This window comes from Lotus japonicus, chromosome 2 (genome assembly GCF_012489685.1).
Source record: "Lotus japonicus ecotype B-129 chromosome 2, LjGifu_v1.2".
Lineage (NCBI taxonomy): Eukaryota > Viridiplantae > Streptophyta > Magnoliopsida > Fabales > Fabaceae > Lotus > Lotus japonicus.
In genome coordinates, this window is record NC_080042.1 from 7,890,598 (window position 1) to 7,903,866 (window position 13,269).

Below are 13,269 nucleotides of genomic sequence, written 5' to 3' on the forward strand. Positions count from 1 at the left end.
ATCATTAATGCATTGGTGAACCATTCCCGTTATTCACCAAAAGATGCACAGGTGAACCATTCCCGTTATTCACCCGATTGATGCAATATGGTTAGCCAAACATCGAATCGTCCTCACCACACAAGTGTTTAGCTCAAACCCAATCTCAAAACAAACCCAAGAGTTAGTGTCGGTCAATACAACACAACTCGGAGTTTAGTGTCGGTCAATACAACACAACTCCGAAGAAAGAGTACTAGAGTACTCGGTGACTTTCAATCATCACCGTAGCTCACCTCAGTGGCTTTCCCCAATTCCAAAACCCACAACAAAAGTCGACTTTTCCCCGTCTTTCACAATCATTTTCCCCTTTAGGTTCCCTATATTTATTCGTTTAGTAAAAACGTTTCGAATTGGGTTAGTCAAGTTATGAGTTTATTTCTCAAAGTCTAAGTCTCCCAAAGTCTCTATTTTTCGAAAGTCTAATCATCCTAAGTTTCCAAAGACCAACCACTCAAAAGAAATTTCCCGGGGAAAGTCTAAGTATACCAGCAAATGGCTAAGTCTCAAACCTTTGAGTTTGGACTTGCCTAGGGTTGTTTATCCAACCCGAAATACCAACTTTAATCAGTTCAGAGATTCCCCACTCCGAAATCGCGTCAAAACGCACAAATCCAACAATATCACAATATCACAAGTTATGGAAAAACATCATAACATCAACTCATCATCATAAGAAACATCAAACAAAGCATAAGTCGAATTTATCGACGCCTATCATGCAGTCATAGCTAATAGTAAGTTTCCCTAACCTCGAGCTGCTCCAGCCTCGTGGTTAAAACTTCCTTCACACGAATGCTCTGCAAAACCCAAAGTTCCTTCAACTGAACCTCGGAGAAAAACAAAGCAGAATCCAAACAAAATCGATTAGTTCGATCACAATACAACTCATAAACGATAGACAAAGCATTAACGCTTCAGAATACAACAATCGGATACGAAAAGACAAGTTTTCGAAAACGAAAAACTCCCCCCCCTCTTCACTACATAGCTCTCGGCCAAAAAGGAAAAAGAGCTCCGACTCTTTTTCTTCGATCAAATCTGTTTACAAGGTATTTTTAGGGTAAAACTAAGGCAAAGAAACTGTCGGAAAAATTTTCGGACAATCGGATCGAAATACGGCTGTTCAGGGGCGTTTTGGACCAAAATAAAAGCTCAAAACCTCAAAGTTATCAGTTCGGAAAACAAATTTGACAGCAATGATCCTAACGACATTCGTAACAACAAATCCTAAAGGCACGAAGTCAGATTACGACTTTTCGACAATAAAGTTTCGAAATGTGCGCAAAAAGGGTTTTAAAACAGTTTTTCAGATCTTGGACAACTCGATCCAAATCGGCGAATACCGACGAAGGTTTTAGGCTCTTGGGCACGTACAGAACAAACCCCAAGCGAAAAATCAAGAAAAACGGACAGTTTTACGAAAAGCTTGAAACTTTGAGCACAGAAATGACTAAAGAAATGTAGTAGAAACAACGATCAGAGGTAAGAATCAAGCTAGTTACCTCGATACCTCGAAGTAGGAACGAACTGCGCGAAGATCGGTCAAGTTTCGGCGAAAATCTCCTTTCCCTTTCCTCCCCTCAATCCGCGGCCCCAATGTGAAGAAAAATGAAGATATTTTGATTTTTCAGCTATTTATAGGAAAGTGAAATCGCAGGAAAATGAAAAGTTCGCGATTCCGATTTTTGCAGCACGTTCACCGATGAATTCTAAGAGAGATTCTGGCGTCAGAATTCCAGAACTCAATACAAATCTCTGACATTTGGGAAAAACGATATCTAAAATCCCAAAAGCGGTGTAAGTTAATCTGTCCCGAAAAACTACTTTTTGCTGTGATGGTCAGACGACAAAACTTTGTTCTGGAGAAAGAGTGGAAACATCGAAACAAATCTGGCAGCGCGGACAGAAACTTCGTTAGAAGTCCCGAATAGAAAAAGTCTTCATCCAGTGATTGAATCTAGGGTTTCGAAGCAAAGAAATTAGCGTCGTCAGACTTCCGAAAAGTGAATACTATCGTGCGTACAGTCCAAGGTTCCGAAATGAAACGTTGGTCGAAGGAAAAATAAAGAGAACCTTTAAATTTTCCAAGGATTTGAAATCTCACTAAATACGTTGCTCTAAAAGCGAAATTAGCCTATTCTGGACACTCTCGCCATAAGGCAGGTGTGTAGACGACTCGCACTAATTCCTAAAACAACTACGCAACATTCCTCAAGCAATTCCTGAACTTTCTTCTTCATTGATCTTTCTCAAACATCAAACTCCTGTCACGCTTACACTGATTCTTCGCGTGAGTCGGAAATTAACTTGCTCTGTAAATCCAGGTCTTACAATACTCCCCTCCAAAAAGAAAGTTTCGTCCTCGAAACTCAGAGTTCTGCGAAAAGTCCGGGATACAGTTCCTTGATCTTGTCTTCCAATTCCCATGTAGCGTCTCCCGTATCGTTGTTCCATATCACTTTCACTAAAGCAATCTGCTTTCCGTTTGATTGTTTCAGTGTTCTATCCTCAATGCTGACCTGCGGTGTCTCAAAAGACATATCATCCTTCAGCTCTATGTTGTCCGGGTCGACCACTTGTGTCGGGTCTCCGTTTGAAATAATACTAGTTGGCACTCCGTGCAGTCGCACAATCTTAACCACTTGCTTCTTTACCTTCGGTCGTCCGAAATTCTTCTTAAACTCGGTGCCTCTCTGTCATTTCAAAGTGAATGTTCAACCTATCCTCCTGATCTTCCCTCATGATCCAAAACTCAACTTGATCGCTTGATAACTCCTAGACGAAATATTGCGTTGGAATCTAATAGTCCATTAATGTCACATCCAACTTCGTAACTATCATCACTCGCACCATGAAATCAAACTTCTACTTAGTCACTATTCGAATTAAAACTCGACTTATGTCCTTATTTCTTGTCCTTCACTAATCTTATCCCCTTCAACATCAATTTATCAACAACTTATAAGATAATCCTCCTCTTAATATCTAACAATCCATTATTATCGTCTTCTTCCTCAAAACTTTCCTCACTCCAACCAATTTACACTTACTGAAATCCCTAACACCTCGCACAAATTGAGACTTATCCTCTAGAAGATTAAATCATAACTATACCTCAAGGGACTTAACTAGCCATTTTATCTTCCGATCCTTCAACATTCTGAGATTTAACTACTATCGTAACCTGCCAACACCACTAAATCTCTTATTCGTACATGATTTTCAACTCCCGAAGTCAATCTTAACCCTAGGATTCTCATTCAACTTTAGTAAAATTCACTTGTTAACCGTAATATGCATCATCAAAATCCATAACAAAGTTCCATTGACTCTTAAACTCTACGAAACCCGTCCAAATATAACAACTTCAGGTATTCATCTTAATACTAACATTTCCTTTCTGTAACTTAATCATCCTCCAATCAATCCAACACTTAGCCTCTCGATCAGAACCTGACAAGACTTCATGTCTCACGCGTTCGTGATCAAATAGATTGGCTTAAAATCTAAACCTTCACTAAGTTTGGACCTCTAATATCCTTTAACTCTCCAACACTTCTTAAATGAATATTCATTTCTTAAAACGACAACTCCTTCCCAAGGAAAATCAATTACTTAACACGAACTTTCCTATCAAACCCGACTAATCCTCGGTCAATTCAAATTCATCTTACACATCCTTCTATCATAGTCCACGACCAGCTGTGATTCCGAATATCACCCCCTCAATATTAGGTTGATCAGGCCTAATACATCGAAGGTGGAAATTTAGAAAAAACCCACTGGAACAGACAATGAGTTCCTATCCTCCAGTAGTCACAAATATCCTGATATTACATCCCAAGCCTTGATACGAAGCATCACAATAAACTTCATAAGGTTCCTCCGGTTGTGGCAAAATAAGCACAGGTGACGTCGTCAAACGTTCCTTCCGTGTCTGAAAACTTGACTCACACGCCTCAGTCCATGCAAAAGGTTGATCCTTCCTCGTCAGTTGAGCCGAAGGTCCAACAATCTTGGCAAATCCCTCAATGAAGCGTCTATAATATCCAGCTAAACCCACAAAACTTCTGATTTCTGTCACCGTCTTCGGTTGCTTCCAAGCCAAAACAGTCTCTACTTTCGCTGGGTCCACAGCTATGCCTTCCTTTGAGATAACATGGCCTAAGAAATTGACTTCCTCCAGCCAGAATTCACACTTTGAAGGATTCGCATACAAATTTTTCTCTCTCCACACTTGTAAAACTTGACGCAATTGTTCCTCATGTTCCTTCGCGTCCTTCGAATAGATCAGTATGTCATCAATAAACACCACCACAAACCGATCTAAGAATTCATGAAAGATGCGGTTCATGTAATCCATGAAAACAGCAGGTACATTCGTCACTCCAAACGACATCACTAGGTACCCGTAGTGTCCGTAGCGTGTTCTGAAAGCAGTCTTCGGTATATCCTCAGTCTTCACCCTGATCTGATGGTAGCCTGACTTCAAGTCTATCTTGGAAAATACGGCAGCCCCTCGTAATTGATCCATCAAATCATCTATCCTTGGCAACGGGTATCCGTTCTTGATCGTCGCCTTGTTCAGTTGTCGATAATCCACACATAATCTCGACTTCCCGTCTTTCTTCTTGACTAAAAGCACTGGCGCTCCCCATGGTGAAACACTTGGTCGAATGAATCCTTTTGCCGAAAGATCCTCCAACTGAGATTTCAGCTCTACTAACTCCGCAGGTGCCATACGGTAAGGTACAATCGAAATCGGTCCGGTTCCGGGTACAATGTCTGTAAGACCCTGAATTAAATAACTAGATTATTGATTTATTTTCGATTTATTAATTTAATTGAGTATTTATATTCTATTGTTTTTATGTTTGTTTATGGCAAGTGTTCCATTACAAAACTTTTGACTGTAAGATCGATATGTTTCGCTTTCCGGAAATCCGATAAAGTTAGACCTTATCTCCGCAGGGACTTGCGAGACCCTGAACCGTGTTCGAAGCTCCTTGCGGAGTTTTTGTCCGCGTTGTTTTAATCCTTTCATCTCTATAAATCTTTTCCGTGAATGAAGTTTTCTCATCCGGAGAATATTTCCTTAATCAGTTTTGTGTCAGATTTTGGAGCAGGTCGTTTCCAAAATATTTTCTCCTCAAATGATAATAATCACTATTGTCATTTTCCTATAATTCATACTTAGCTTAAACGCATAATATGACGACGTCATATTTGTTCTAATTGTCTCGCAATTATTCTTTAGCTCTGTTTCTACTCATTTCTTGGTGCATGAATCATTTTATTTTGCTCAAAGTGATTCAAATTTATATTTTATCATTTCATAGAGTTCCTCATAATTTTTGATATAATAATATATCACTCTTATATTTTTCTCTTAATTCTATGAGCTAAATCATTCAATATCCAAATTAATTTGTACCGATTAATAAATATCTTCTCATTTATCCTTGGATATCCCTCCTCCACGTCCCACATGTCAAGGTACCACCAATCAGATTTCCAACCTCTCATTCTCGTCCACTCTCTTTGACTTTTCCTTCTTTCTCTTCATAATATCTTTCTTTCTTCTTCTGCAACAAACTTCTCTTTTCTTCTTCTTCCTCTTTTCTTTTATTCCTTGCAGCACTTCTTCCTTCTTTCATTTCTTTTGCTGAAGCACCCACACCACCATGGTACCTCTCACTCACGTCCCCTTCTCCCTCTCCACGAGATGCTACCGCTGGCTACCATCACCATGTCTTCTTCCTCTCAACACCATCGTCCCTCCTCCTCACCGTGGCTGTATGTCCAGCCAAGAGCCACCACCACCTTGACTTTTCTTCTCTTTGGACAACCAACCCATGAGCCACCACCATATACAAAAGCTCCGACCATGGCCACTCCAAACAGCCATGAACACGCGAGCACCACAGCCACCGCTGGTCACCACAACCACGCCTCCTTTCATGAGCGAACCACCATGTCTTCTCCAATCTTCAAGGCTGAAGCCATTTTTCCTCAAAGCTTTCCTTTTTCGTGCTTTTCTCCTCTCACACAAAGAACAAACAAGGTAGCTTATGTCAAGGGCTTCAAACCTATGCTTTTAGTTTTCAATTTGGTTAAGTTTTGAAAATGTTGTGCTAAAAAGTTGTTTGGACCTCTTTCTACTCTTTGCTAAGCTTAATCTTTATGTGGACAGTTTTGTGGTGATGCAAAGTTTTTGAGGAAAAGATGAGAAAAGTTTGTTATGTGACTGTTAAAAATTAAGTTTTGAGTTAGTGATTCTAGTATGTTATTCCTAGTGGTAATAGCTTTCTATTAATGTAAATGTTTTATGAAAAAGTTGAAATTTTACTCATAAGTGATTTTGGAAAAAAATAGCTTTTCATAGAAAGGGTTGGAAAAGATTGTTCTTGGAATTTTTCTAAGCTTAGGCATGTAATTTATTTTGTGAAACATCAATTCTTGAAAATTTCTTAAATTGTATGAAAAGAATTTTGGGGCCTAAAACACAACATGCTTAGAAGTTTTGGGTTAAACTTGAGTTTTAAAAGTCTTGAGGTTTGTTTGATAAATTTATTAAAGATTGAGGGTTGAAAAAGAACTTACTTTTATGTGAGGACCTTTTCGTGATTATGTGCTTGTCAAGGGACTAGAGTTGAATTACTTAAAAGTTGAGGAGTTGTTTTCTAAATGGGCATTTAAAGGGGCTTTTCTTTAAAACACAAATATTTTATCTTTGGACTTTAGTCCTTGAAACATAAAGTTTGTGCATTTAGCCTAAGTGAGCGAGAAAGATTGGCTAAGTTTGTTATGGAACTTTAGATGTGACTTTAGAGGCTAAGGTTTAGTATGTGAACTTGTGAAGGGTACGAAGGACGAAAGCGCCTTGCGACGAAGCTAAGGAATAGAAGGAAGCGAGCCGACGCGAAAAACAAAGATGAGATAGGATTGGAGTTGCAGTTTAGGAAGAAAATTGGCTAAGGTAAGGGTAACTCGGTTTTAGAGCGTCTTTGAGTCTTGCATGCTTTTATCGCACTGCCTGTGTTTGAGATGAAGATGTTTATATTGATTGGCAGATGATTATGATTATTATGCTGAATTTGGAAAATGTTTTCTGAGAGGCTTCGGCCGTTTACTGGTTTCTGTCGTTACTGCTTCCTAGTGGATGAAACATGTGGTTACTTTGGATTGGTCCTTGGGTGGGCTTTGTTATTGTCTGACTTGGCATATAGGGCTTGAGTCAAGTGGCGATGAGGAGGTGTGTCCTATCATTGTCCCATCTTGCGAGATGCTAAGTGGCGATCAGGAGGTGTGTCCTATGATTGTCCCGTCTTGTGTGACGTTAAGTGGCGATTAGGAGGTGTGTCCTATGATTGTCCCGTCATGTATGACGTTATAAGTGGCGATGAGGAGGTGTGTCCTATCATTGTCCCGTCTTGAGAGACGATATTGATCGATCCATTTTGTTAGCAGCATATAGTTGCATTATAGGGAACTAACACCTGACCCTATGTTGTTGGATTTTCGTATTGGTTTATTGATATCTGATTTGATGTTACATTGTTGAGGTTATTATTATCTGAGTCCGATTTATGTTTAAGTTGTTGATATATGAGTTGAGTTATGTTGCTAGTTATTTACCATGCCAGGTAATTAAATTCGAACAGCATGATTTTCTCTTTATACATGGTAATTGCATGGAGTTAACCCTTTCTATTTGCTACTTGTTGTTTGGGCGCTTAACGCTATTAGGCGATGGAGAATCTTCGATGAAGGTTGACCTTCGTACGAGTTCGAGATGAGGACTTGAAGAATTATGGAAGACTCAAAGAATAGAGTCGGGTCTAGGGATAGAGCCTTGGGTTAGAGAGCTTACCGTTATTGGTTTAAGGTTGCATAATGATTTTATGAATTTATATTTGAGGTTTCGGGTAGGTTCCGATGCATTGCTTTCCTGCGGTTCCCCGATGTGGAGATCGTAGGGAGTATTTCGGATTTATGGTGTCATTGCATAATAGGTTCTTTGTTGAGTTGTTTCTATTGGTTAGGTTTTGTAGGTTGGGTGATTTCGGGTTTACTTTCGGGTACTTGCCTTGTTCAAGGCTTGATGTAAATCCCATTGTAGTTGGGAGTATGCATGACATGTTTTGGAAATACATTTGAAAAGAAAAAAATAATACTCGTGTTTATGTATCATTTTGGAAAACATTGCATATTTACTTTAATAGGTTACTAAAGTGACACCCGAAATTCGGGGCGTTACATTGTGGTATCAGAGCTTTGGTTGAGAAACCAGAGCTTGTTGGGGAATAGGTCTTCTGTGCTAGGTTGTTTGAACTCTGTAATTGATCGGCTGGGTGTTGATCGATTGACAGAGTGTTACCATATAGATTATATGATTAATTGTTTATTTTGTCTACTAGTTGTTTCTTGTTGTTGTTTTCTTGAACACTAACCCCTTAACTTCTGACTAGATGGTTAGTACCCCCTCTGAAATTTTAACTGTACTTGTTGTTTGTCTGCTTTGTTATACAGTATTCCAGGTAGATATCATATGTTGTTGAATAGGAAAAGGAGTATGCATTAGGCACATTCCTTTTACTGTTGTTTGTGTTCTGATTATGACAGTTGTATCGGGTTTAGAGAAGTTGCTAAGCCTAGATGTTGATTGTGTAAGGACATGTTAGTAAGGAAAGATAGAAGCTTAGAATGAATCCTAATGGAGTGTTGTTTGAGTTCAAGGAATTAAGGTTGTACTTCTTCTATATGAAGTTGTTAGATATTTGATAGATTAGAAATGATCTCAGATTAGATGTGACCACTTGATGAGATAGACTCATTGGCCTTACTAGTGAGTTTTTTCTGAATTTTCGTCCGCAAGATATTGAGCCTGATCAACTTAATATTGAGGGGTTGATATTTGGAATCACAGCTGGCATGGACTATGATAGGAGTATTGATTGGATTTGATCGATGATTAGTCGAGTTTGAGAGATAAGTTTATGTTAAGCTCATGATTATAGAGGATTAAGATTTAAATCTTTGAAATTTGATGATTGTCGTACAGTCACTAATTAGTTAGTTCGCATGATTACTCTAAGTAGAGGTAGACTAAGCCAAGAGATTCAATGTTGGAGAGTCTTAGGTATTCTTTCGAATGTTATGAAAGCATAGGTTATATGATTGTGTACTAATTGCAGTAAGAGACTAGACTTGATGGATTTCCGCCTAGTTAGACTCTAGGGGAATAAGCGATGATCAAGCAATGATTTTGGATTTCAGAGGAACATGTTGAGGTCAGTATTTGAGATTTAATAAGTGGAATTCGAATCTTAGGGTCAAGATTGATTTTGTAAGTTGAGGATCCTAGGTGAATAAGAGAGTTAGTGGTTTTAGTTGTGATGTTAGCAATTAGATCCTTGAAGGTTGAGAGACTAATGATTAATTGACGTGAGACTAATCAAGCTAGAGATGATGGGTCTCGAGTTGTGTAGAATGTTAAGACTTGAGATAAGTTGTGATTTGATTTGGGACTAAGTGGAAGGTTGACTTTATGGTTTGAATGAGGGTAGTTTCGAGAAAGAGATTATGTTGATGGATTGTTAGATTCTAAGACGACAATATGCTTATGAGCTGTTGGTCAATGGATATTGAGTGCGAGATGGTTGGTAGGAGAAGCTTGTGACGAGATTAGAATGGTAGTAGCATAATGTTTTGGTTGTGAGTATTATGGTTGAACGGTTAGCGTGAGAGCATCACGACTCTTGTGAGGTAGTTCATGTTGGCGTTTGAGTTAGGTGCTTAGAATACTAAGCATGAACGTGTTATCTAGGTCTATTCAAGAATGATTGATAGATATCTAGGTATTACTTTTATCTTGTATGTCACATTTGAGGTGAATTCGTTGTGACGTCTCCCAGTTTTGGGATGCGTTCTGACACTACTTAGGGTGGAAGGAAATGTGAGGGAATGTTATTCCCGAGTTTTCTCTTACACCAAGTTTCGAGGACGAAACTTTCTTTTTGGGGGGTAGTATTGTAAGACCCTGAATTAAATAACTAGATTATTGATTTATTTTCGATTTATTAATTTAATTGAGTATTTATATTCTATTGTTTTTATGTTTGTTTATGGCAAGTGTTCCATTACAAAACTTTTGACTGTAAGATCGATATGTTTCGCTTTCCGGAAATCCGATAAAGTTAGACCTTATCTCCGCAGGGACTTGCGAGACCCTGAACCGTGTTCGAAGCTCCTTGCGGAGTTTTTGTCCGCGTTGTTTTAATCCTTTCATCTCTATAAATCTTTTCCGTGAATGAAGTTTTCTCATCCGGAGAATATTTCCTTAATCAGTTTTGTGTCAGATTTTGGAGCAGGTCGTTTCCAAAATATTTTCTCCTCAAATGATAATAATCACTATTGTCATTTTCCTATAATTCATACTTAGCTTAAACGCATAATATGACGACGTCATATTTGTTCTAATTGTCTCGCAATTATTCTTTAGCTCTGTTTCTACTCATTTCTTGGTGCATGAATCATTTTATTTTGCTCAAAGTGATTCAAATTTATATTTTATCATTTCATAGAGTTCCTCATAATTTTTGATATAATAATATATCACTCTTATATTTTTCTCTTAATTCTATGAGCTAAATCATTCAGTGTCCAAATTAATTTGTACCGATTAATAAATATCTTCTCATTTATCCTTGGATATCCCTCCTCCACGTCCCACATGTCAAGGTACCACCAATCAGATTTCCAACCTCTCATTCTCGTCCACTCTCTTTGACTTTTCCTTCTTTCTCTTCATAATATCTTTCTTTCTTCTTCTGCAACAAACTTCTCTTTTCTTCTTCTTCCTCTTTTCTTTTATTCCTTGCAGCACTTCTTCCTTCTTTCATTTCTTTTGCTGAAGCACCCACACCACCATGGTACCTCTCACTCACGTCCCCTTCTCCCTCTCCACGAGATGCTACCGCTGGCTACCATCACCATGTCTTCTTCCTCTCAACACCATCGTCCCTCCTCCTCACCGTGGCTGTATGTCCAGCCAAGAGCCACCACCACCTTGACTTTTCTTCTCTTTGGACAACCAACCCATGAGCCACCACCATATACAAAAGCTCCGACCATGGCCACTCCAAACAGCCATGAACACGCGAGCACCACAGCCACCGCTGGTCACCACCGCCACGCCTCCTTTCATGAGCGAACCACCATGTCTTCTCCAATCTTCAAGGCTGAAGCCATTTTTCCTCAAAGCTTTCCTTTTTCGTGCTTTTCTCCTCTCACACAAAGAACAAACAAGGTAGCTTATGTCAAGGGCTTCAAACCTATGCTTTTAGTTTTCAATTTGGTTAAGTTTTGAAAATGTTGTGCTAAAAAGTTGTTTGGACCTCTTTCTACTCTTTGCTAAGCTTAATCTTTATGTGGACAGTTTTGTGGTGATGCAAAGTTTTTGAGGAAAAGATGAGAAAAGTTTGTTATGTGACTGTTAAAAATTAAGTTTTGAGTTAGTGATTCTAGTATGTTATTCCTAGTGGTAATAGCTTTCTATTAATGTAAATGTTTTATGAAAAAGTTGAAATTTTACTCATAAGTGATTTTGGAAAAAAATAGCTTTTCATAGAAAGGGTTGGAAAAGATTGTTCTTGGAATTTTTCTAAGCTTAGGCATGTAATTTATTTTGTGAAACATCAATTCTTGAAAATTTCTTAAATTGTATGAAAAGAATTTTGGGGCCTAAAACACAACATGCTTAGAAGTTTTGGGTTAAACTTGAGTTTTAAAAGTCTTGAGGTTTGTTTGATAAATTTATTAAAGATTGAGGGTTGAAAAAGAACTTACTTTTATGTGAGGACCTTTTCGTGATTATGTGCTTGTCAAGGGACTAGAGTTGAATTACTTAAAAGTTGAGGAGTTGTTTTCTAAATGGGCATTTAAAGGGGCTTTTCTTTAAAACACAAATATTTTATCTTTGGACTTTAGTCCTTGAAACATAAAGTTTGTGCATTTAGCCTAAGTGAGCGAGAAAGATTGGCTAAGTTTGTTATGGAACTTTAGATGTGACTTTAGAGGCTAAGGTTTAGTATGTGAACTTGTGAAGGGTACGAAGGACGAAAGCGCCTTGCGACGAAGCTAAGGAATAGAAGGAAGCGAGCCGACGCGAAAAACAAAGATGAGATAGGATTGGAGTTGCAGTTTAGGAAGAAAATTGGCTAAGGTAAGGGTAACTCGGTTTTAGAGCGTCTTTGAGTCTTGCATGCTTTTATCGCACTGCCTGTGTTTGAGATGAAGATGTTTATATTGATTGGCAGATGATTATGATTATTATGCTGAATTTGGAAAATGTTTTCTGAGAGGCTTCGGCCGTTTACTGGTTTCTGTCGTTACTGCTTCCTAGTGGATGAAACATGTGGTTACTTTGGATTGGTCCTTGGGTGGGCTTTGTTATTGTCTGACTTGGCATATAGGGCTTGAGTCAAGTGGCGATGAGGAGGTGTGTCCTATCATTGTCCCATCTTGCGAGATGCTAAGTGGCGATCAGGAGGTGTGTCCTATGATTGTCCCGTCTTGTGTGACGTTAAGTGGCGATTAGGAGGTGTGTCCTATGATTGTCCCGTCATGTATGACGTTATAAGTGGCGATGAGGAGGTGTGTCCTATCATTGTCCCGTCTTGAGAGACGATATTGATCGATCCATTTTGTTAGCAGCATATAGTTGCATTATAGGGAACTAACACCTGACCCTATGTTGTTGGATTTTCGTATTGGTTTATTGATATCTGATTTGATGTTACATTGTTGAGGTTATTATTATCTGAGTCCGATTTATGTTTAAGTTGTTGATATATGAGTTGAGTTATGTTGCTAGTTATTTACCATGCCAGGTAATTAAATTCGAACAACATGATTTTCTCTTTATACATGGTAATTGCATGGAGTTAACCCTTTCTATTTGCTACTTGTTGTTTGGGCGCTTAACGCTATTAGGCGATGGAGAATCTTCGATGAAGGTTGACCTTCGTACGAGTTCGAGATGAGGACTTGAAGAATTATGGAAGACTCAAAGAATAGAGTCGGGTCTAGGGATAGAGCCTTGGGTTAGAGAGCTTACCGTTATTGGTTTAAGGTTGCATAATGATTTTATGAATTTATATTTGAGGTTTCGGGTAGGTTCCGATGCATTGCTTTCCTGCGGTTCCCCGATGTGGAGATCGTAGG

At 38.7% G+C, this 13,269-nt stretch overlaps 2 long non-coding RNA genes across 2 annotated transcripts; both read left to right on the forward strand.

The window, feature by feature from the left end:
* The first annotated feature begins 5,468 nt into the window (after positions 1–5,468).
* On the forward strand, positions 5,469–8,235 carry LOC130737505 (uncharacterized). Its single transcript, XR_009018770.1, has 2 exons — positions 5,469–6,106; positions 6,905–8,235. It is a non-coding gene; the product is annotated as an uncharacterized LOC130737505 (long non-coding RNA).
* A 1,593-nt stretch (positions 8,236–9,828) lies between these two features.
* Positions 9,829–12,394, forward strand: LOC130737506 (uncharacterized). Its single transcript, XR_009018771.1, has 2 exons — positions 9,829–11,353; positions 12,152–12,394. It is a non-coding gene; the product is annotated as an uncharacterized LOC130737506 (long non-coding RNA).
* Positions 12,395–13,269: the final 875 nt, after the last annotated feature.